The sequence below is a fragment of the Musca domestica genome, unplaced genomic scaffold (assembly GCF_030504385.1).
Source record: "Musca domestica strain aabys unplaced genomic scaffold, Musca_domestica.polishedcontigs.V.1.1 50, whole genome shotgun sequence".
NCBI classification, from domain to species: Eukaryota; Metazoa; Arthropoda; class Insecta; order Diptera; family Muscidae; genus Musca; species Musca domestica.
This window is the reverse complement of record NW_026712347.1, coordinates 2,570,046-2,592,332: the sequence shown is the minus strand read 5'-3', so window position 1 is coordinate 2,592,332 and position 22,287 is coordinate 2,570,046. Positions and strand designations below refer to the sequence as shown.

Here is a 22,287-nt window from a genome sequence, read left to right as displayed (position 1 = left end):
ACTGTAAGGTCAAATGTCGGCCGGGGACGACTATATGATACCCTACACCACTATGCGTATTTCGTAGAGCTCACGTAACGGAAAAGTTTACATTAGGAATTCATGTGAAGTAGATCATACCAACTATGGACCAAATAACATTGCTGTACATATAGTGCATGATATGACTTCAATAAGGATTATATTAAAAATATTTATTGGAGCATTAGATATACCGGACCCAGTTTCACCGAATGCTAAAATTCGGTTGAATATGGAAAACACTATTCAAATTGGGCTAATATTATATAGAGAGCAATAACCGTAAAATCGGATAAAGATGTAATCGAAGCTACATAAAAATCTGAATCGATCTCGATAACATTTGGCAGAGGCTTTTTCGAGCAAAATCTGATGCCCGGTATCAAATATCATTGTTTTGGAGTGCATAATGCGCATATGAGGGTCTTAAAACCCCAAATCGGATGAAACATATGTATGTGAGCTATAGCTATATCTAAAACGATTTTCTGCAAATTTGATGTAATTGTTTCTAGACTGAATTCGTTCGGATGTGCCGAAATTCAGATCATTCGGACTGATATTAGCCACATGGTGCACAATTAACCTGAAATCGGTTGAAGAGGTATGGGAGCTATATCCTAATTTGATCCGATCTCGATATCATTTGTAAAAGGTATTTTTGAGCTCTATAATTTGTCTGCCCCAAATATCATTCATGTGGATTGCATATTACGAATGTGAGGGACTTAAAACCCCAAATTGGATGAAACATATATATGGGGCTATAGTTATATCTGAATCGATTTTCTCCAAATTTGATAAACTTGCATCTAGACTGAATTTGTTCGGGTGTACCAAAATTCAGATCATTTGGAATGATATTGGCAATTTGGTGCACAATCAACCCGAAATCGTTTGAAGATATATGTGGGAGCTATATCCAAATCTGATCCGATCTTGTTTAAATTTGGCAAGGTATTTCTAGGCAATATCTGATATCTGGTACCAACTATCATTCTTGTGGAGTGCATATACGAATTTGAGGGACTTTAAACTTCAAATCGGGTGAAACATATATATGGGAGCTATAGCTATATCTGAACCGATTTTCTCTAAATTTGATGTACTTGCTTCTGGACTGAATTCGGCGGGATGTGATAAAAATTAGGACATTTGGTGTATAATTAACCCGAAATCGGATGATGATATATATGGGAGCAATATCTAAATTGCAACCGATTCTCACCAATTTCAATAGGGTTCGACCTTGGGCCAATCACTTGTTGTTTGAAAAATTGTATTCGAATCGGATAATAAATGCAACCTGAGTTTTGTTCACGAAAATACATGGTTGGACAGACAGACTGGCATGCATAAGTCGACTCCATAAAGATTCTCAAAAGTAACTATGGGTCTATCTCTCTTCTTTCTCCCTGTTACATACAAATACATAAGGACGTAATGTCCTTTCCACTATGTGGTGTAGGGTAAAAATACTTATCTAAAAAAATATGTATTTCATAACAAGTAAAAAAGCAGCTAAGTTCGGCCCGGCCGAACCTTTTATAGCCTCCACCATTCGAAAAAAAAAGTTGAAGAATATAAAAAAATTAGTCTAAAAATACCGCTCAAATGTCATAGGCTGTAGTAACGATTCCGAACTTCAAGTTTGATTAAAAGAAAAGCAGCTGAGTCTGGCCGGGCCGAACGTTTAATACCCTCCACGATTCGGAAGAAACTTGAAGCATTTCAAAAAAAAAAAAAAAAAAAAAAACTTCCGAGACTACCACTTAAGTGAAAACTGTTATTTGAAGACTATACGGAAACGTGGACCTGCTTACAAAATTTTTTGTCATAAGCTGTAGTACCCATTACGAACTACAAATACCAACTTTAAAACAATTCCAGTGAATAATGTCGCTAAAATCATGAAAATACCGAATATAGGGAGGTACCGTTATATAAGGGCTATACGAAGACGTGGACCTGCATATATTTCCATACATATACATATATTTCCATAGGTTGTTGTACCCACTTGTATATTCCAATACGAAATTTGAAACGATTCCGGTGAATAATATTGCTGAAATCATCAAAATACCGAATATCGGGAGCTACCGTTTTATATCTGTGCTATAAAAAGATGTGGACCGACATGGTCTATTTATGCAATGGGCCAATTCTTTCGAAAGATAGATTGTCTTAGAATTTTACGCTTATCCAGAATAGAACAGTGTGGCTTGTTTGTTCGGGATACCGTAGTATTTTGTTGTTGCAAAATGGTCAGGCTTATCCCTTTATTGTTGTTTTTGTAAAAACAACGTTTGTTTATTAGTGGAGAACGATGGTAATGTTTACCAGGGGGTAAGGCAGGGAATACCTAGGTTTCGGAAAGAGCCACCAATCCTCATCAGTTCCCTTGTTTTTGTCTGGGATATTCTCCCCAGAAGTTATTTTAAAAATAACTTCTATGACAAAAAACATTTTTTACCCAAGTGACGAGATCGTAAGCTCAATAGAAGAGGAACCAAAGAATTATATAAAACTAAAATTCTTTTGGAAAGTCTTCTAAATCTTACAACCGCACTTATAAACATTTTCATCTTTCTCCACTTGTTATGCTTTCGTTCAACCTGAACGAAGTAGCATAACCATGTAAGTTGGTTTTGTCTGTTACAACAAAAACCCCTTCGTCGACCGTGCCTTGTCTATAAATAGAACAGTGTGGCTTGTTTGTTCGGGATACCGTAGTATTTTGTTGTTGCAAAATGGTCAGGCTTATCCCTTTATTGTTGTTTTTGTAAAAACAACGTTTGTTTATTAGTGGAGAACGATGGTAATGTTTACCAGGTGGTAAGGCAGGGAATACCTAGGTTTCGGAAAGAGCCACCAATCCTCATCAGTTCCCTTGTTTTTGTCTGGGATATTCTCCCCAGAAGTTATTTTAAAAATAACTTCTATGACAAAAAACATTTTTTACCCAAGTGACGAGATCGTAAGCTCAATAGAAGAGGAACCAAAGAATTATATAAAACTAAAATTCTTTTGGAAAGTCTTCTAAATCTTACAACCGCACTTATAAACATTTTCATCTTTTTCCACTTGTTATGCTTTCGTTCAACCTGAACGAAGTAGCATAACCATGTAAGTTGGTTTTGTCTGTTACAACAAAAACCCCTTCCAGAATATTTATACTTTGTAGGGTCTATTATAAATATTTCGAGGAGTTACAAACTGAATGACAAAGTTAATATACCTTTGTGGTGAAGGGTTAAAAAAATCAATTCCGGTGAATAATGTCGCTAATATCCTTAAAATACCGAATAAAGGGAGGTAGCGACCATTTTCCGTCATAGGTTGTAGAACCCATTAAGAACTTCACATACGAAATTTGACGCAATTCCGGTTAATAATAATCAAAGGGAACTCCTGGTGTAGATTTTCAGACTATTTCTTTGAATAATGTGGTTAAAATCATCGAAATAACGAATATCGGGGAGCACCATTTTATGGAGGAAAATCCAGGGGGTAAAGTACTCACAGAGACTCCTTGTATAGAGTTTCAGACAATGCCATTGAAAAATATGACTAAAATCATCAAAATGCCGAATATCGAGGGGTACAGTTATATAAGGGAAATACGATATCGTGAACCTATGTGGACAATTCTCTTTCAGGGGGTTAAGTACTCAGAAGGGACTCCTTGTGTGGACTTTAAGTCATTTCCATTGAAAATGTGGCTAAAATCGTCAAAATACCCAATATCGGGGGCATCATTGTATGGGGACTATACGATATCGTGGATCGATATAGCTCATTTTTGAAATTAACCTGAATATACTCTCCATACTATTTATTGTGGAGATTATAAAAATGTAGATTTTGCATAATTTTTATCAATCCAAATAAATTAATTTCACTTCCGTAAGGTACTTCCCAACCCTAAAAGCCAACTTTTCATTTCATACTTTTTTGGCTACTCTTAAGTGTAAATCCCCCCCAATGGGTTAAATTCCAGTTTCTTTGCCAGCCAAAAATAAAACAAGCATTCTACGAATTCAAGTATCAACTATTAATTATTCAAATTAATTTCGAACACAAAAAGCCATTTATGACGCATCGCATGTCAAAGATATTTTTTTCTGTGTTATTAAAGACAAAACGAAATGATATATCAATGCGAAATGAAAAAAAAAAAAAAAAATACCACCACGGCAACAAGAACAACAAATATTGTCAACCATTATCGTCGTGATTAAATAACACCTTATTGTCTGCCAACAACTCTTTCAATATTTAAAGAGAGCAGACGGAAAGAAAAAATCCCAGAAAATTTTAACCGCAAAATCAGCTGTTGTTGGAATTTTAATTAATTAAAAAAAAAAAACATATATAAAAAACTCCCCCGACAATAGCACTTTTCTCACTTCAGCGTCATCAGATGGGCAGGCAGGAACATTTTTGTTTGCAAATAAACTGACAATAAGTGACAAATTATGGCGAAGATGTTGATGATGATGACTTGTAAAGATAACGAGGCAAGCATCAGAATTCATGGTTGGCTTACAACATTTCCCAATGCTGTGTGCAGGGTTTTATTTCTTTTTCCCCAGAGATTATATTTTGAATATCATTCTGAAACACTCCAAATAAATCATATACATTTATCTCGCGGAAACTTTATGAAGTGATATAATCATAAATGCTGAGAAATAATTTCAGAAAGTACACAATCTGTCTAAGGTTGCTCGTGGATATAAAAAAGTATATACAATTAAAAATTATAATTTTTTTGTACTTTTTGATATCGGGTTTTGATCTTGACGTGTTTTTGACAGATACAAATGTATCAAATGATTAATTAGTATCCAAAAATTTTAAATATCTATCAGACCGTGTGGTTGAGAGAAAATGTAAAAAACCTTAGTAAAAAGTACCAGCCAATGACTTAAGCCAGAATTCCTAGTATTCTTACTTTTAGTACCATCGTGGCAAAATTTTCTTAGCCTTTACAAGAAGAAACATTTCGAAAAATAATTATGTGGGTTCTTTACAGAGGGTTAAGTCTGTTTGAAAAATGATTCATCAATGATTTCCTTTACCAGAGTACCTTTCAGGAAATTTTGAGTCGATATATCGACAAATATGAACCAAATAACATTGCTTTACAGTGTATGATGTGACTTCGATAAGGATTATATAAAAAACCAGTAAAGAAAGTCTTAAAGTCGGGCGGGGCCGACTTTATGATACCCTACACCACTTTGCTAATTTAGTAGAGCTGCGCATAACAATTAAAAGTTTTTATGGGAGAATTCAATCATACACATTATGATTATAATTATAATTTAAATTTCAAAGAAATAAATATGCCGAAGCATTTGTATATTTTAAATTTGGACTTGTATTGCCCATTTGGTGCACAATTAATTTGAAATCGGATAAAGATATATATGGGAGCTATATCCAAATCGGGACCGATCTCGATAAAATTTAGTACATGTATTTCTGAGCTGTATTTCATATATTTCCCTGAATATCGTTGTTACGGAGTGCATATTACGGCTGTGGATAACAAATATAACAAATCGGATGAACAGTATATATGGGAGCTATAGCTATATCTGAACCGATCTTCACCAAGCTTCTAGACTCAATTCGGTCGTAAGAGCCAAATTCCATACCATTTGGACAAATATTAGACGTTTGGTGCATAAATAAAAGTAAATCGGACGAAGTTATATATGGGAGCTATATCCAAATCGGGACCGATTTCGATAAAATTCACCAAATGTATTTCTGAGCTGCATTTTATATATTTGCCCAAATATTGTTGTTACAGAGTGCATATTACGGCTGCGGAGGACAAAAAAAAAAAAAAACAAATCGGATGAACAATATATATGGGAGCTATAGCTATATCTGAACCGATTTCGATCAAATTTGGCATACTTATTTTGAGGTCCAATCTGATCGTACGTGCAAAATTCCATACTATTCGGACTGATATTACACGTTTGGTGCACAATAAAAGGCAAATCGGACGAAGATATATATGGGAGCTATATCTAAATTTTGACCGATTATCTCCAATTTCAGTAGGGTTCGTCCTTGGGCCAAACAAATGATTTGTGCAAAATTTCATCTGGATACATGGACAGACGGACGGACATGCATAAATCGACTCAGAATGCCTGACTTAACCTTCTTATTTATTATGTTTTTTGGAAAAAAAATTATCCATATTTTGTTGTCTTGTCCTTGGCGACTTATAGTGAAATTCCACGTAGAATATTTTTGTCTTTGACGTCAACCCCATAAAATTATTTTTCAGGAACAGTTTTGCATAAACTCAGATGTAGTGCGACTTTAATCCTAAAATATGTTGTTAAACCCCCCACCTTGGAATGGAGGGTATATCCGTTTGTAAAATTCCTTAATATTTGTCGTAGAGCTTTAAAATTTGCCACAGTTATTTGTATTGCGTCTAGGATGGTTGGTATTGAAAATGATATATATTGGTCCACGTTTTATGATAGCCCCCATATAACAGTAACTCCAGATATTCTGTATTTGTTTGATTTTAGCCACATATTGTCATAAATATGTCTAAAAACTGGTATTTGTAAGTCATAATGGTTTCTAGCATCGGTGGCGAAACATTGTATAAATAGGTTCACGTGTTCGTATAGCCCCCATATAACGGTACCTCCGGATATTCGGTATAATGATGGTTTTATTTGTTCTTCAAAAGTAAAACATTTGGGCTTGCAGTTGAATTCAGATACTTTTGTATAAAAATGTTTCCTTTACTTAATGGTGGAGGGTATTAGAAGTTCGGCCAGGCCAAACTTAATGCGATTTTATTTGTTATTTTTAACGATTTTCGTCTTAAAGGTCAGTTTTGGAGCTTTGGTGTATTCCTAGACCCATCGTAAAATTTTATGACGAAAAATCTTTTGTATTCCTAAAATGCATAAATTCCAAGGAATCTCAACTCAAATATTTCCAAAAATGTGAAAATGGGTGTGTCTGATATGCAATTGAAAGTGGGATTTTCTGTAATTTTGCAAAAAAAAAAAGTAAAATAGCAGCCTGTCCAAATTTTTTATAACCTCCACCATTTCGAGAGAACTTAAAAATTTTCAAAAAAAAAAAAAAATCCGAAAACTACCACCGTTATACCGTTATATGGGAACTATACGAAGACGTGGACCTGCATACGAAATTGTAGTACCCATTATTATCTTTTAATACGAAATTTGAAACGATTCCCATGAATAATGTTGCTGAAATTGTCAAAATACCGACTATCGGGAGGTACCGTTATATGGGAACTATACGAAGACGTGTACCTGCATATAAAAATTTTTGTCATAGGCTGTAGTACCCATTACGAACTTCAAATACCAAATTTGAAACAATTCCGTTGAATATTGCCGCAAAAATCATCAAAATACCGAATATCGGGAGGTACCGTTATATGGGGCTATACCAAAACGTGGACCTACATGGCCCATTTTCAATACCAAAAGTCCTGCAGACGAAACATACATTTGTGTACAATTTCATCAGCCTACTTCAATCCGTTCGGAAGCTAGAGTGATTTCCACAGACTGACAGACAGACGAACGGTTATCGTTAAAATGACATAGAATTTTATGCTGATCAAAAATATATAAACTTTGTGGGGTCTAAAATGTATTTTTTCGAGGTGTTACCAACGGAATTATATACTTAATATAACCTCTATATTATGGTAGAGGGTATAAAAAATCATGTATAAATTGATTTGAACCATGGCCTATATAAAATCGGCCAAAAAGCCCATCTGACAACTCAGTTTGCTGTCAAAAGGCATATTATGATTTGAAATTCAAAAACACCTATGTTTATTGTCAAGTCGTTGTCAAAAGTACCACATATACAAATCCGCCAAGACATATAAACATAGTCTATTATCCCAAAATACTTTAGATCCATTCATAAAAGTTCTCATATCTAGATTAACACCATCTTATCAATTCACGATAAGGCGGAACTAGTTGCACTACGTCCGATTGACCTTTGGTCCATTACGTTTGCATTTTTTTTTTTCAAAATATATGTATTTGCATCACGAGATTCCAAATAAAAAAATAACAAGCACATAATTTAAAACTTAATTGAAACTTTATGAGAAACCTTCCATTCAGATAAGGTAACCTAGAAAATAAAGATAGTTGAGATTGGAGCTATAAACATAGCCCAGTTCTAACAAGCCTTTTGATGATAACACTGATTTTTTATGAATAAATTTTAACAATAATAGCGAATCATAAAATACAAATAACTCTTTGTTTTGGTGGTTATCAGACTCTATTGAAAAAAAAAACTGAAAAAAAATCAAATATCAACAGATGCCAAAGGTTACCATATTCATTCACAAAAATGTTTTGAACCAAAAAACACAAAAGAAATAAATAAACGTGTTTGGATTACCAAATCGCCGACCGTGTAATACAACAATTTAACACGTCACGACCAAATTCACATTAAAACCGTTACAATATATCAACATTTATTTATTTGTTTGTTGTTTAGTTACCCATTTGTTTAAATGGTTAAATATGTTAAGAAATTAAAGCCACTGACTGTCTGCCCAACTACAAGAACAGGTTAAGTCGGCTGTGAGTGAATGAATGAATAGACCCAGACCACAAATAAATCTCTACAAAGTAAATAAAAAAAGCCAAGTAGGTACCTATTAAAATACGGGATCCCAACGTCAAACATAAAAAAATTCATTTGACTAACAGATCGCCCAGCCAAACAGAGTTATGGGTCGTAAGAAAAGCCCATAAAACACATAACCGCAAACACTTTCAATTATGGCATAAACGGCACAGAGCGGTAGTAAGTATGTAATTCGTAAAAAGACACCATCAACCGCATGTGTTCATACATTTCTACACATGTACATGCGAACATAATCAGCAATCATAATTCTCTCTAATTGTGGATGACTCATACCAGCCCGTTTAATGATCGTTGCGACTGCGCAGCACTTCCAAAAATAGTTTGACAGCTTTAAGTATTTTTTTTTTTCTTTATTTTTTCTCTAATTATCGGCGTCTTTCGTGCTTGACATTTGATACAAGCGTTTTTGTGCTTGGCTTTGTTAACATTCCGTAACTATTCACATCAATGAGTTCCGGCCATTAGGTTTTTTCTATTGAACTTGAATAAGTTTCTAAAAACAAGATGTTCCTTGTTCTTGAGGGGTTTAGAAAGTCTCTAAAAATATTGTTGTATGCCAAGGTTTTACAAGGGTCGTTGACGCAGGTTGTAGATTTCTATTTCAATATATAGCCAAACAAGTTCAAAAGTATCAGTCGGTTGTGCCGACAAAGTCAATGTTCGATTTTTTAAATATATTTTCATTTCTGTTACAATTATTCAAATTGAGAACCCTCTATGGAGTAGGTTCTGAAGGAGTGGACCAATGGACCGTGGAGGCTTGGATTATATTGGTTATTTATGTGATAATTTTAAGAAAATTTTAAAATGTACGTAAGATACCAGATATAGCCGACCGAGGTATAACATTTTTATACTTCATCTTATACAGATAAAACCAGTAAAGAAAGTCTTAAAGTCGGGCGGGGCTTGACTTTATGATACCCTACACCACTTTGCTAATTTAGTAGAGCTGCGCATAACAATTAAAAGTTGTTATGGGAAAATTCAATCATACACATTATGATTATAATTATAATTTAAAGTTCAAAGAACTAAATATGCCGAAGCATTTGTATCTTTTAAATTAGGACTTGTATTGCCCATTTGGTGCAAAATTAATTTGAAATCAGATAAAGATATATATGGGAGCTATATCCAAATCTGAACCGATCTCGTTAAAATTTGGCAAAGATATTTCTGAGCTGTATTTGATATATTTTCCTGAATATCGTTGTTACGGAGTGCATATTACGGCTGTGGGTAACAAATATGACAAATCGGATGAACAGTATATATGGAAGCTATAGCTATATCTGAACCGATCTTCACCAAATTTGACATACTAGCTTCTAGACTCAATTCGGTCGTAAGTGCCAAATTTCATCCAATTTGGGCAAATATTAGACGTTTGGTGCACAATCAAAGGTAAATCGGACGAAGTTATATATGGGAGCTATATCCAAATCTGAACCGATCTCGATCAAATTTAGCAAATGTATTTCTGAGCTGTATTTGATATATTTCCCCAAATATTATTGTTACAGGGTGCATATCACGGCTGCGGAGGACAAAAATAGCAAATCGGATGAACAATATATATGGGAGCTATAGCTATATCTGAACCGATTTCAATCAAATTTGACGTACAATATTTCAATCTATATTCCAATCTGATCGTACGTGCAAAATTCCATACAATTCGGACTGATATTACACATTTGGTGCACAATACAAGGCAAATCGGACGAATATATATATGGGAGCTATGTCTAAATTTCGACCGATTATCTCCAATTTCAATAGGGTTCGTCCTTGGGCCAAACAAATGATTTGTGCAAAATTTCATCTGGATAGAGCATTAAATGCGAACTGTACTTTGTTTACAAAAATACATGGACAGACGGACAGACGGACGGACGGACATGCATAAATCGACTCAGAATGTGATTCTATGCAGATCATCAAAAGGAACTATGGGTCTATCTCGCTTCCTTTTGCCTGTTACAAACAAATGCACAAAGACATAATACCCTGACCACCTTGTCCTTTATGGGTGAGATACCAGAAGTGGTTCGCAGATATAAATCATCTTCACAGCAGATTTTGTGTTCGCAAAAATGTTTGAGTGTGTACAATTTGAAAAGAGTGAGATGAAAGCGAAATTTCTTTGAGGTTTTTGTTTTTCAAAATCTTTAACCCAATGTGGGATAGGTACCAGAAGAAATGGCGCGATTTCTACCATCTTAACAAAATATCTTGTGTTGATGAAAATATTAAGATGTACCAAGTCTGGAATGTAATTGGATGTTAATTTCGAGTTTTATGAGCTTCATGGATATTCAAAATTTTGACTCTTTGTGGGGGAGGTACTAGAAGGAGTGGACCGATATATTCCATCTCTACCGCAGACCTTGGGTTAAAAAAAATAATGTGATGCGTGTAATTTTGGTATTTGTGGCGGAGGTACTGGATGGAGTGGGCCGGAATTGTCCATTTTCGCACCTGACCTAGCAATGATGGAAATATTAGGATTTGGAAAGTTTGCACAAAATGGAATGATCCTTTCTCTCTCTATGAGATAAATTATTGTCTTTACCTTTTGTGGAGGAGGTACCATAAAGCTTAGACCGATGTTACACGTCTCTGAACTCAATCTAAGTTTGACAATATATTAAGACGTATCAAGTATGGATCAAAGCGGATACTTGAGAGTTATCTTGCGCAACAGCTAGCCGGTCGGACACCTCTAGATCGACTCCAAATGCCCTGGATTTGGCCCAAAGAGACTTAGGGTCTAAAACTGTTATTTTGATGATGCAGGTTTTGGTCTTATCAAATAATATATACTCTCTGTAGCCATATGGCAGAGGGTATAAATACAATATACCTTTTGCTGGCCTCCTGTAGATTAAATCTCTTTATTGATTTACCAGATCAACCTAAAATTCGACGTATTGTACAAAAAACTGTGTGTGGTGGTAATTTCTATTAAAAACCACACTCGGCTGATTTACAACCTCCTAGTTAGCTGTTTTGATTTTAAATCAAAGGAAATTTTTAGAATGTAGATGGCTAGGCTTGATTCCTGTGAAGCCATGGTGGATATAGACCAACCTTTTTCAATTTAGTTATGCAAAGTTTCGTGGTGGTCATTTGGTGGATACTATTATTAATAACTAAAAAGCAGTAAGTTCGTCTGGGCCGAACTTTGAATACCCTCCACCATTTGGAACGAATTTGGCACTTTTCAAAAAAATAAAATCCGTTAAAAATTCTGTTAAAATCTTAAAAATATCGAATATAGCCGTTATATTAGGGTCTATACGACGACGTGGGCCTGCATAGGCAACTTTTGTCATAAGCTACTGCAATATTCAAATGCGAAACTTGAAAAATATATGTTTATAATGAAGCTAAAATTATCAGAATACTGAATATAGGGAGGTACCATGGAGTTATAAAACGTGGACCTGCATAGACTATTTTCCGGCATAGGCTGTAGTATCCGTTACGAACTTTAAATACAAAATTTGAAATAATTCCGGCGAATAATGCGCTAAAATAATCAAACTACCGAATATCGGGAGTTACCGTTATATGGGCGCTATTCAGGGACGTGGACCTGCATAGACAACTTTTGGCATAAGCCATTATAATATTCATATTCGAAACATGAAAAAAAAATCGGTGAAATTTTTAACTAAATTATCAAAATACCGAATATAGGTAGTTATCGTTATATGGGGGCTATCCGAAGTCCTGTACCTGCTTAGACAGTTTTCTGTCACAGACTTTAGTAGGAAGTACGAAGTGCAATTACGAAATTGTAAACCATTCCGGTGCCTAATGTCGCATAAACATCAAAATACCGAATATAGAGAGATATCGTTATATGGTGGCTATGAAGACCTACTAAGACCTGCACCTGAATAGGCAATTTTCTGTCACAGGCTGTAGTACCTATTACGGACTTTACCTATGAATTTTGAAACCATTCCGGTGAATAATGTCGCTGAAATTAGCAAAATACCATATACTGGGAAACACCGTTATATGGGGGCTATACGAAGACCTGTTGAGACCTGGACCTGCATAGGCAATTTTCTATCACAGGCTGTAGTACCTATTACGAACTTTAAATACGAAATTTCAAACAATTTCGGTGAATAATGTCGCTAAAATTATAAAAATACATAATATAGGGACTTTACCTAAACGTGGACCTATATGGCAAATTTTCAATACTAAAAGTCCTGCAGACCAAATACACATTTGAGTAAACTTCTATTATCCTACTTCAATTCGTTGGGAAGCTAGGATGATTTCCACAGACAGGCGGACAGACAGACTGGCGAACATTGCTAAATCGATATAGAATTTAATTCTGATCCAGAAAATATATGCTTTGTGGGGTCTAAAATGTATATTTCGAGGTGTTACAAACGCAATGACAACCATGCTATGGTGGAGGGTATAAAAATAAAATAAAAATATTTAATATTTATTAATAAAAAATATATTTAATATTTATTTTAATAAAATAAATAATATTTTAAGAATATTTAATTTGAAATGGCATGTATTTAAAAGAAAAAGAGATTTTAAAAAGTATCCAAAGATGGGAGTGTGTTTGTCTTATTTTATAGCTATTTGCAAAATTTAAGTGTTCTCAAAATTCTATTGATTTTGAGGTCCAAATATTCTGCTCTAATGATTCATACCACCTTTAACTTATCACGAAATTTTATTTAATAGTTCAGGGAGCTCTTTGTTCCAGTTTTCTAATTGTATAACGGGTTCTAAGAAAATATTTACGAAAACTAAATATTTTCTTAACACTCAATAACTAAAAAATCGTAAACAAATTTAAAATTTAGGTTCATTCACAACACACACACACACGATGTGACACTTAAACACAGCGAATAACCCATTGAATTTCTCACGTTTATTAAATTTGTTTTCAATATTTTTTTCGTTTTTTTTATTTTTTTGTTACGTTGTCAACAAAATTTTTCAAAGATGATTGTTTCTAGTAAGTGGGTTTTCAAAATTGGAATTTTACATGCCATCACATATTCCAAAGATGATGATAGATGTTTTGTTATTTTGAAAGAAGAAAAACAACGATTAAATAAATTTGCAGCTATTCAAATGGTTTTCTCTTTGGAGATTCTAGCGAATAGAGATTATAATCATTCATACCTATTTAATTTAAATGCCGGTTTGTCTGCAGAATGAGTTTTTGATTTTTTTCAAATTGGATTTGGCCGCTGGTGTTTCTCTGCTCTGCTCTGTTGCTGTTTGTTTTCGCAAAACAATATAAAAATCTTAAGAAGAAGTTCGTGGTGTTTTCAACTTTTTTTTCGTGAATTAAAAAATTAAAAAAAAAGACAAGACAATACAGCACAGCAAAAAATTAAAAAGGTTTTCAACCACAATCAAGGTTCACCAAATGGCTTTAAATCGATGGCAAAGATGAATCCGGTTGTAACCGCTTTTGTTGGATGATGGTATGTTGGATGTTTGTTTTTTTTTTTTTCTTTTTGTTTTGAGTTTTGTTTTAAATTTAAACCAAAAGTTAACAAAAGGTTCGAGGCTTCACAATAACATTAACTGATTTTTTGTTTTCTGCAACTTTTTGGTGATTTTTTGCTTATTTTGGTTAATTAATTTTTGTTTTGGCTAATATGTTTAAAAGATATTTTAAAACAATTGGTTGTATAACAGGTGTGCGTATGTCACTTTTTTTCTTATTCCAGTTAATACTGCTTTTGTAAACAATTAATTAACAATTAATTAAGAAAAACAACGATTTTTTCTGTAGCTATTCTTTCTCTCTTTGTTTGTTTAGAATTTAATTAAAACAACAAACAATTTTTACATTTGAAAGTTGATTTCCGTTTGTTTCCGTTTCATTTTCTTCCGTATCACTTGCGTTTTTTTTTTTGGTTTGCTTTTCTTTCACTGGTTCTCTTTTCATTTATTTTATATATATATTTTTTTTTATTATTTCTTTTGTTCAGCTTTAGTTTCGTTTCAAAACGATCGACGACGACGATCACAGGTACGAGTTCAAATCATAACTAAGCTCCAATTGTGGATACCACCTACCTTTATTATAGTAGCGCTAGCCCAGCATTTTCATACCTCGTGTGAGTGTGTGTGCATGTATTTTTGTTTGCCAGTGTGTGTGAGTATCCCCATCATCGTCATCATTGCCAGTGCCAGTAGAAAAGAAACCCTGAAGTGAGCAAGAGCTAACCTGTGGCATGGATACCAATGGAAGTGCCGACGAAGGTTTGAGTATGTCTGTGGGTATTTTTTACTTGTTTCATTTTTATAGCTGGAGAGCCCTCTAGGTTGTCGTTGTATAGACGAGATATTTCTATGTTCTTTTGTTCTATGGTTGCCAATGTGACATGAATTTAAATAGGTCAGGGCAAAACAAACATTTTTCTAAATTTTCTTTATTCGGGAAATTATTTTTTTAGATTATATATAATTTAATACGGCCAAAATGTGCCGCATCGAAATAAAGGGATTAGACCCTATATCTCTTTGGAGGAGAAAAGTCTCAGGATATTTGGAATTGATGCTGCCAGGGTCGTCAGTTTGGCAGGACGACTGGGTCTCCAATAAAGTATTAGATTGATAAATCGTAATATATTGATGAAACATGGAACGAGTTCGGAAATGGACTATTTCAGAAATATTCGGTTTCCCGGTTATTCGAACCGAAAGTTCGGATACAAAATCCCGGTTTTATCCGGTTCTACAAAACTGACATGTAAATAGGTATCACATGAAAGCTTTCGGAAATACCTATCCCAGAAGTGATCATATGTGGTTGTACCGAAACTTTTTGAAAAACCCCATAATGGACTCATTATGGGGTATTATGATCTACATACTACATAACAGTCTATACACTTGCCTATCAAAATGATGCCGAATGTGCTAACATCTCTTGTACTTCAGAAGCTATTGGCGATACAAATAATTTAATTGAGATTTTCTCCATTAATATGTATCTATCCTTTAAGTAGACATCCTTCGGCCGGGTTTTGAGTTTCTCTTCTGGGGCTGTTTAAGATTTCCCTATGGGGTATTTCCAACTCCAGCTACGCGATTCATATTTTTTCTAAACTTTAGAACTTTTGTAAGTACCTGTGATAAAAATTTCAAGTCAATCCGAGTATAGCCCTAAATTCAACTTAAGCCTTGTTAAATTGTTGAAAAATTCAAACAAATAAATAAATAATGCGAATCCCTATCATGACAATACTCTACATGGCCGAATTTTTGAATAAAAATTATTTTCATATAGAAAATATTTAGTGGCATATTTTGCAGAAATAAAACCTAATCTCTTATTTTTGACGCTTTCCGAAAATTTACCAAAGAAGACAAATTTTATTAACCTCTTGGGCATAATCATATATAAATAGAGATTTTTATATCCTTTATATTGGAAAAAATCCAAAAAGTCGACGATGCCTCTTATATAGATTCTTTACCAAAACGAAAACTTACGCTGGCAAATTGCCTTTAATGAAACTATTGCAAATGTGACTGAAAATGTGGGATGACAATCTTTGTCGATCTTCATACTTGTCCTAGCAGCAGTAAAGTGACACTTTGAAGCAAAATTCAACTATTCTATAATTATGTCTCACTGTTTCTGGTTTTAATGATATTCTTCCTTGATAGTGATTATAAAAGATGTCTGAGGAAGTACCAAGAAATATTAACTAGACAATGAAGGGACGTAAAATAAAACAAGTAAAAAAGCTGTAAGTTCGGCCGGTCGAACTTTGAATACCCTCCACCATTTGGAACGAATTTGGCAGTTCTCAAAAACAATAAAATCCGTTAAAAGATCTGTTAAAATCTTAGAAATACCGAATGTAGCTGTTATATTAGGGTCAATACGACGACACGGACCTCATAGGTAACTTTTGTCATAAGCCATTACAATATTCAAATGCTATACTTAGAAAAAAAAATCGGTGAATAATGTAACTAAAGTCATCAAAATACCGAATATAAGGAGGTACCATTATATGGGGGCTATACGAAGACGTGGACCTGCACAGACAATTTTCTGTCTTGGGCTGTAGTATCCATTACGAACTTCTAATACGAAATTTGAAACAATTCTGGTGAATGATTTTGCTAAAATCATCAAAATACCGAATATCGGGAGGTACCGTTATATGGGGGCTATAACAGAACATGGCCGATTTTGAATACCAAAAGTCCTGCAGACATAATATGCATTTGAGTAAAATTTTATCAATCAACTTCAATTTGATCGGAAGCTAGAGTGATTTCCACAGACGGATAGACATCGCTATATCGACATAGAATGCTGATCAAGAATTTATATATTTTGTAGGGTCTAAAATGTATATTTCGAGGTGTTTCAAACGGAACGGAAAACTTAATATACTCTCCATACTATGGTGGAGGGTATAAAAATAAATAAGCAAATACAATACTACAATATGTTGGAAGCCCCCTTATGCCCAAATCCATTTTGAAAGATTTCTGAAATAATGTCATAGAGCCCTGCCCAGATGTTACCCTTAGGTTTTTGGCCGGGAGTATTAGCGACTGCAAAATCAGGAAAATGTTTAATTGTTTGGCTCGTTTGACCCCTAAATGTACGTTTTCAAAAACAATGGGCTTTAAATCTGCTCCTAACCCTACCCCATGCAAAATGTCATGAAGATCAGATTATAATTGCGACTTGTATATAATACCCTCAACACATAGTGTTGCGGGGTGTAGATAAACTTTACAAAATATGCAATTGAAAATTGTAAGTCAAATTGAAAAAATCGCATGCGATAAAAAAATGAAAACATTGAAAAAAATATTCACTTTTTAATTGGCATATTTTTTTCACGATACTTCATCAATTTATTTCTCCTTTGATTCTTTTCCGGCAAGAGACCATTCCGAATTGATGCGGATTGTGAAGATAAGTCCAGGGGCTCTTGACTTATAAGCGGAATAACTAAGATATATTTCTTTTACATGTATATTGTACCTATTTTGATATATAACCGATTTTTTGGCTATCAGCATCACTGTAATGGACAGAAGTGACCTTTTAATGTATTTGTGATTTGGCCGGGATTTAAAATATTTGCGGTTTAATGGAAATTTACATATATTTTGTTCTTTTGACATAAAAGTTATACTTTATTTTACTCGCAAAATATTGTCCGATGACCGTCCAAAATCTGCCTAGCCTAAACTCTAACTCCATGCATGCGTCGATTCGTTTATAAATGTGGCCTGTATCAGGAAATTTTTATGTTCTTGGCCCATTTCAACCCACCAAAAATATAGACTTCTATTCTGACTTCTATTCTGACCCTACCCCCACTTCCATCATCAATTTCGTTCGATTCGGGCCATAATTGTGACCTGTAGCGTGATTACAAATTAACACGGACATACATAGCTAGATCGACTCAGCACGGCGTTATTCGAAGGTCCATATTCCTATGTCGGGACCAATATTTCGAGGTTTTACATAATGTTAGGCGCAATCAAACTTATAATACTCCCTACACATAGTGTTGTAGGGTTAAACATTTATCAATTATAAATAATTTCATTATAAATATGGTACAGTTCTTGTATAAAAATGCCCCCTGATTTTAGTTATTGCGATGTTCTTGGCAATTAATTAATAAATGTCACTCAGAAGTTGGTAAGTTCATCCGGATCGGACTTTAAATACACTCCACCATTTACACTTACAAATATGTGCCGAAGTCTAGCATTATAGAAGCATTTGTACCATATTACAAAATTCTGCCTAAAAATGTAACCAAACTCGTCAAATAACAAGTATAAAGTAGTATCGTTATATCAAGGCGATATCAAAACCCGGAATCATATAGATAATTTTTGAAACCATCGAAATACCTAGTTTCGGGAGGTTGTGTCATATGTATAATATTTCAAAAGACAGAAAAGATCATGTAAACTATAAATTTTGTGGGATTTGTCTCTTTCTGACCATTCATTTTAATACTTTAAATTTAATTTTTACGGTATATAATTCATGTCAAATGATGGTATTGCCAATAACAAAAAACGTAGGGTGGTTGAACAGTCTTACCTACAAATAGTGACCTTAAATCATGAATGGCAATACTAACGATAATATTTCCGTAGATATGGTCGATAAGACCGTTCCCAGTGATTACTTTAGTATTGAAACAAAGTTGGCATTAGTATTGTTCCACCTTAACAACAGGTAGCGCTAACAGTTCCATAATTTTGCTTAATATTAAAATTAATATCGCTTTTAACCAAAAAACTTTTAGACGCATTATTTAATTTATTTCCCATTCTTTCATTGTATTTGATTTTTTATTCTCATGTTTTTTTTAAAAGCGGCATACATTTCGAATGTTCTTGTTTAAGTACGTATTGTATAGATGTCTCTATGTTATCGTGAAAATCTTGTTGTGTCCGGCCGAATTTGATTGCAATTATCAGACATATAAAAGTGCATTGATTGAAAAATAGATGGCGCTTTCTTAACGTGTTTGATAAAAATTTCTTAAATTTTCACCGGAATTGGAAGATACACTTATTAACCAATGATTTTTTAGTATACTGTCCATTATAGGCTAGAGGAAATATTTATTTATTTGGCAAAATCTCGAAATACTCATAAAGAATCCCAAAAAAATCCTGTGTTTAAGGATGATTGACATTGAAAATGGTTCGACCTATGCTTAGGTCAAAATTTTGGCACAAAACTGTTGTAATTTTATATTTTGGATGCATTTTTTGAAGGCAGAATGTATAGAAGAGTTTTAAGACGAATAATTTTGTGAAATATTTTGATATTTTTATACCCTCCACCATTCTATGGAGGGTATATTAACTTTGTCATTCCGTTTGTAACTCCTCGAAATATTTATAATAGACCCTACAATGTATATATATTCTGGATCAGCGTAAAATTCTAAGACGATCTTGCGATATCTGTCTGTCTGTTGTAATCAGGCTATCTTTCGAACATAGTAACCTACATTGTCATGTTAACTTTCAAAACGCATTCTATTTTTCTTCTATTCTAGTTTGTAATGGATCTTCATATATTCGGTATTTTAGTCAGATTTTCTTTTGATTTCGATTAAAAGTTTGTTCATAATAGTTTACACAACCGATGACAGAGTTTTGTATATATTTGTCGCAATTCGGAATTAGATTTTCATATTATTTCAAATTTGAAATATTGGGAAAATCTAATTCCGAATATCGAGCGGTACCGTAAACCAGTAAGGAAATGTCAAAAGTTAGGTGGGTCCCGTGACAAAAAAAGTTTATATTGGATATTTATGTGAAGTAGATCATACCATGCATGATATGGCTTCAATAAGGATTGTATAAAAAAATTTTTATTGGAGCAATAGATATACCGGACCGAGTTTCGCCAAATGGTAAAATTTTGTTGAATATGAAAAAATCTATTCAATTTGGGCTGATATGACATATATGATGAGCAATTACCGTAAAATCGGACGAAGATATATATCGAAGCTATATAAAAATCTGAGCCGATCTCGATAAAATAATGCAGAGGTATTTTCGAGTAGTATCTGATGCTCAGTATCAAATATCATTGTTGTGGAGTGTATATTACGCATGTGAGGAACTTTAACGCCAAATCGGATGAAACATAAATATGGGAGCTATAGCTATATCTAAACCGATTTTCACCAACATTTAAAGCACTTGCTTTTAGTATCAATTCCATCGGATGTGCCAAAATTCAGTCCATTTGGACTAATATTAGCCATTTGGTGCACAAAAAACCGGAAAACATATGTATGCGGTTGAATATATGTATGTAGGAGATATATCCATATCAGAACCGATCTTGCCCAATTTTATACTCTAATTTCTGAGCTGTATTTGTTTTCTGATATCAAAGATTGTTGTTGTGGTGTGCATATTACGTATGTGAGGGAATTTAACACCAAATCGGATGAAACATATATATGGGAGCTATAGCTATATCTAAATCGATTTTCACCAAATTTGAAGTATTTGTTTTTAGGATAAATTCAGTTGAAATTACCAAAATTCAGTCGATTTGCGCTGATATTAACCATTCGGTGCACAAAAAACCTGATATCGGATAAAGATATAAGACTTAGCAAAAATATTTTTGAGCTCAATGAGTTGTCTGGTACCAAATATCATTCTTGTGGAGTGATACGCATGTAAGGGACTTAAACCCCCAAATCGGATATATATGGGAGATATCTGAACCGATTTTCAGCAAATTTTATGTACTTGCTTCTATACTGAATTCGGTCAGATGCGCCAAAATTCAATCCATTTGGGCTGGTATTGGCCATTTTGTGCACAATTAACCCGAAATCGGTTGACGATGTATATGGGAGCTATATCTAAATTTGAACCGATTTTCACCCATTCCAATAGGGTTCGTCCTTGGGCCAAACAAATATTGCTTGGAAAATTTCATCACAATCTGATAATAAATGCGACCTGCATTTTGTTCACAAAAATACATGGACGGTCAGACGGACTGACATGCATAAATAGACTCAGAAAGTGATTCTATGAAGATCCTCAAAAGTAACTATGGGTCTATCTCGGATTCTTCTCCATGTTACAAAGAAATGCACAAAGACATAATAACAATCAGATGAAATTGTTATACGAAGGCTATATCTAAATGATTTATTTAATTTTCAATACCAAATATCACCGACGTTATATGAATACATATGCAATATTTTAAAGGCCTGTCTATAATAAGGCGAACTCTATTGTGATTAAAACTTAGTGAAATGGCCCTATCGACATAGCATTTTTCACTGACCCTGACTACATATACCTTATGGTGTCTTAGATGAATATTTTGAGATGTTCCAAATAGAAGAGCAAATTTCATATCCTCTTCCTTTTATAGTGAAGGGTAGAAAAATCAAGCGGTCTTTATACCCTACAACACTATGTGTTGGAGGTATTATAAGTTTGATTGGGCCAAAAATTATGTAACACCTCGAAATATTGGTTTCCCACATAGGAAAGTATATATGGATCTTCCTAGCTCGCCGAGCTGAGTCGATCTAGCTATGTATGTCCGTCCGTCCGTCTGTCAGTCTGTCCGTCTGTCCATGTTAATTTGTAATCACTCTACAGGTCGTAATTATGGACCGATCTTCACGAAATTTAGAATGTAGGCGGGGCTTGGACCAGAATAGAACCCTATTGCTTTTGGACATGATCGCCAAATGTTTAGGGGTTGAAATGGACCAAATACTGAAAATATGTCGAATTTTGCAGTAGCTATACAGGTCGCAATTATAGACCAATCGACGCGAAATTTCGCATGTAGATAGAGTTTAGGGCGGGGAAGAAACCTACCTATTTGGGTGGTCATCGGATAATATTTAGCGGGTAAAATAGACCATATCTTTTGTGTTGAAAAGAAATCAAAATTTTTCATTAAACCGTGAATATTTTAAATCCCGGCGAAATCACAAA

General features: G+C 34.1%; 1 protein-coding gene across 2 annotated transcripts in view; it reads right to left on the bottom strand.

Annotated features, from left to right (window-relative positions):
* Nucleotides 1-14,801, bottom strand: part of LOC101887417 (sodium-dependent nutrient amino acid transporter 1) — a 44,901-nt gene extending 30,100 nt beyond the window's left edge. The window contains exon 1 of one of the 2 annotated variants that reach the window (XM_059128403.1): nt 13,933-14,801. The gene's annotated coding sequence lies outside the window, so the exon portion shown is untranslated. The remainder of the gene's footprint in view (nt 1-13,932) is intronic. The other variant, XM_059128402.1, reaches the window with a different exon arrangement.
* Nucleotides 14,802-22,287: the final 7,486 nt, after the last annotated feature.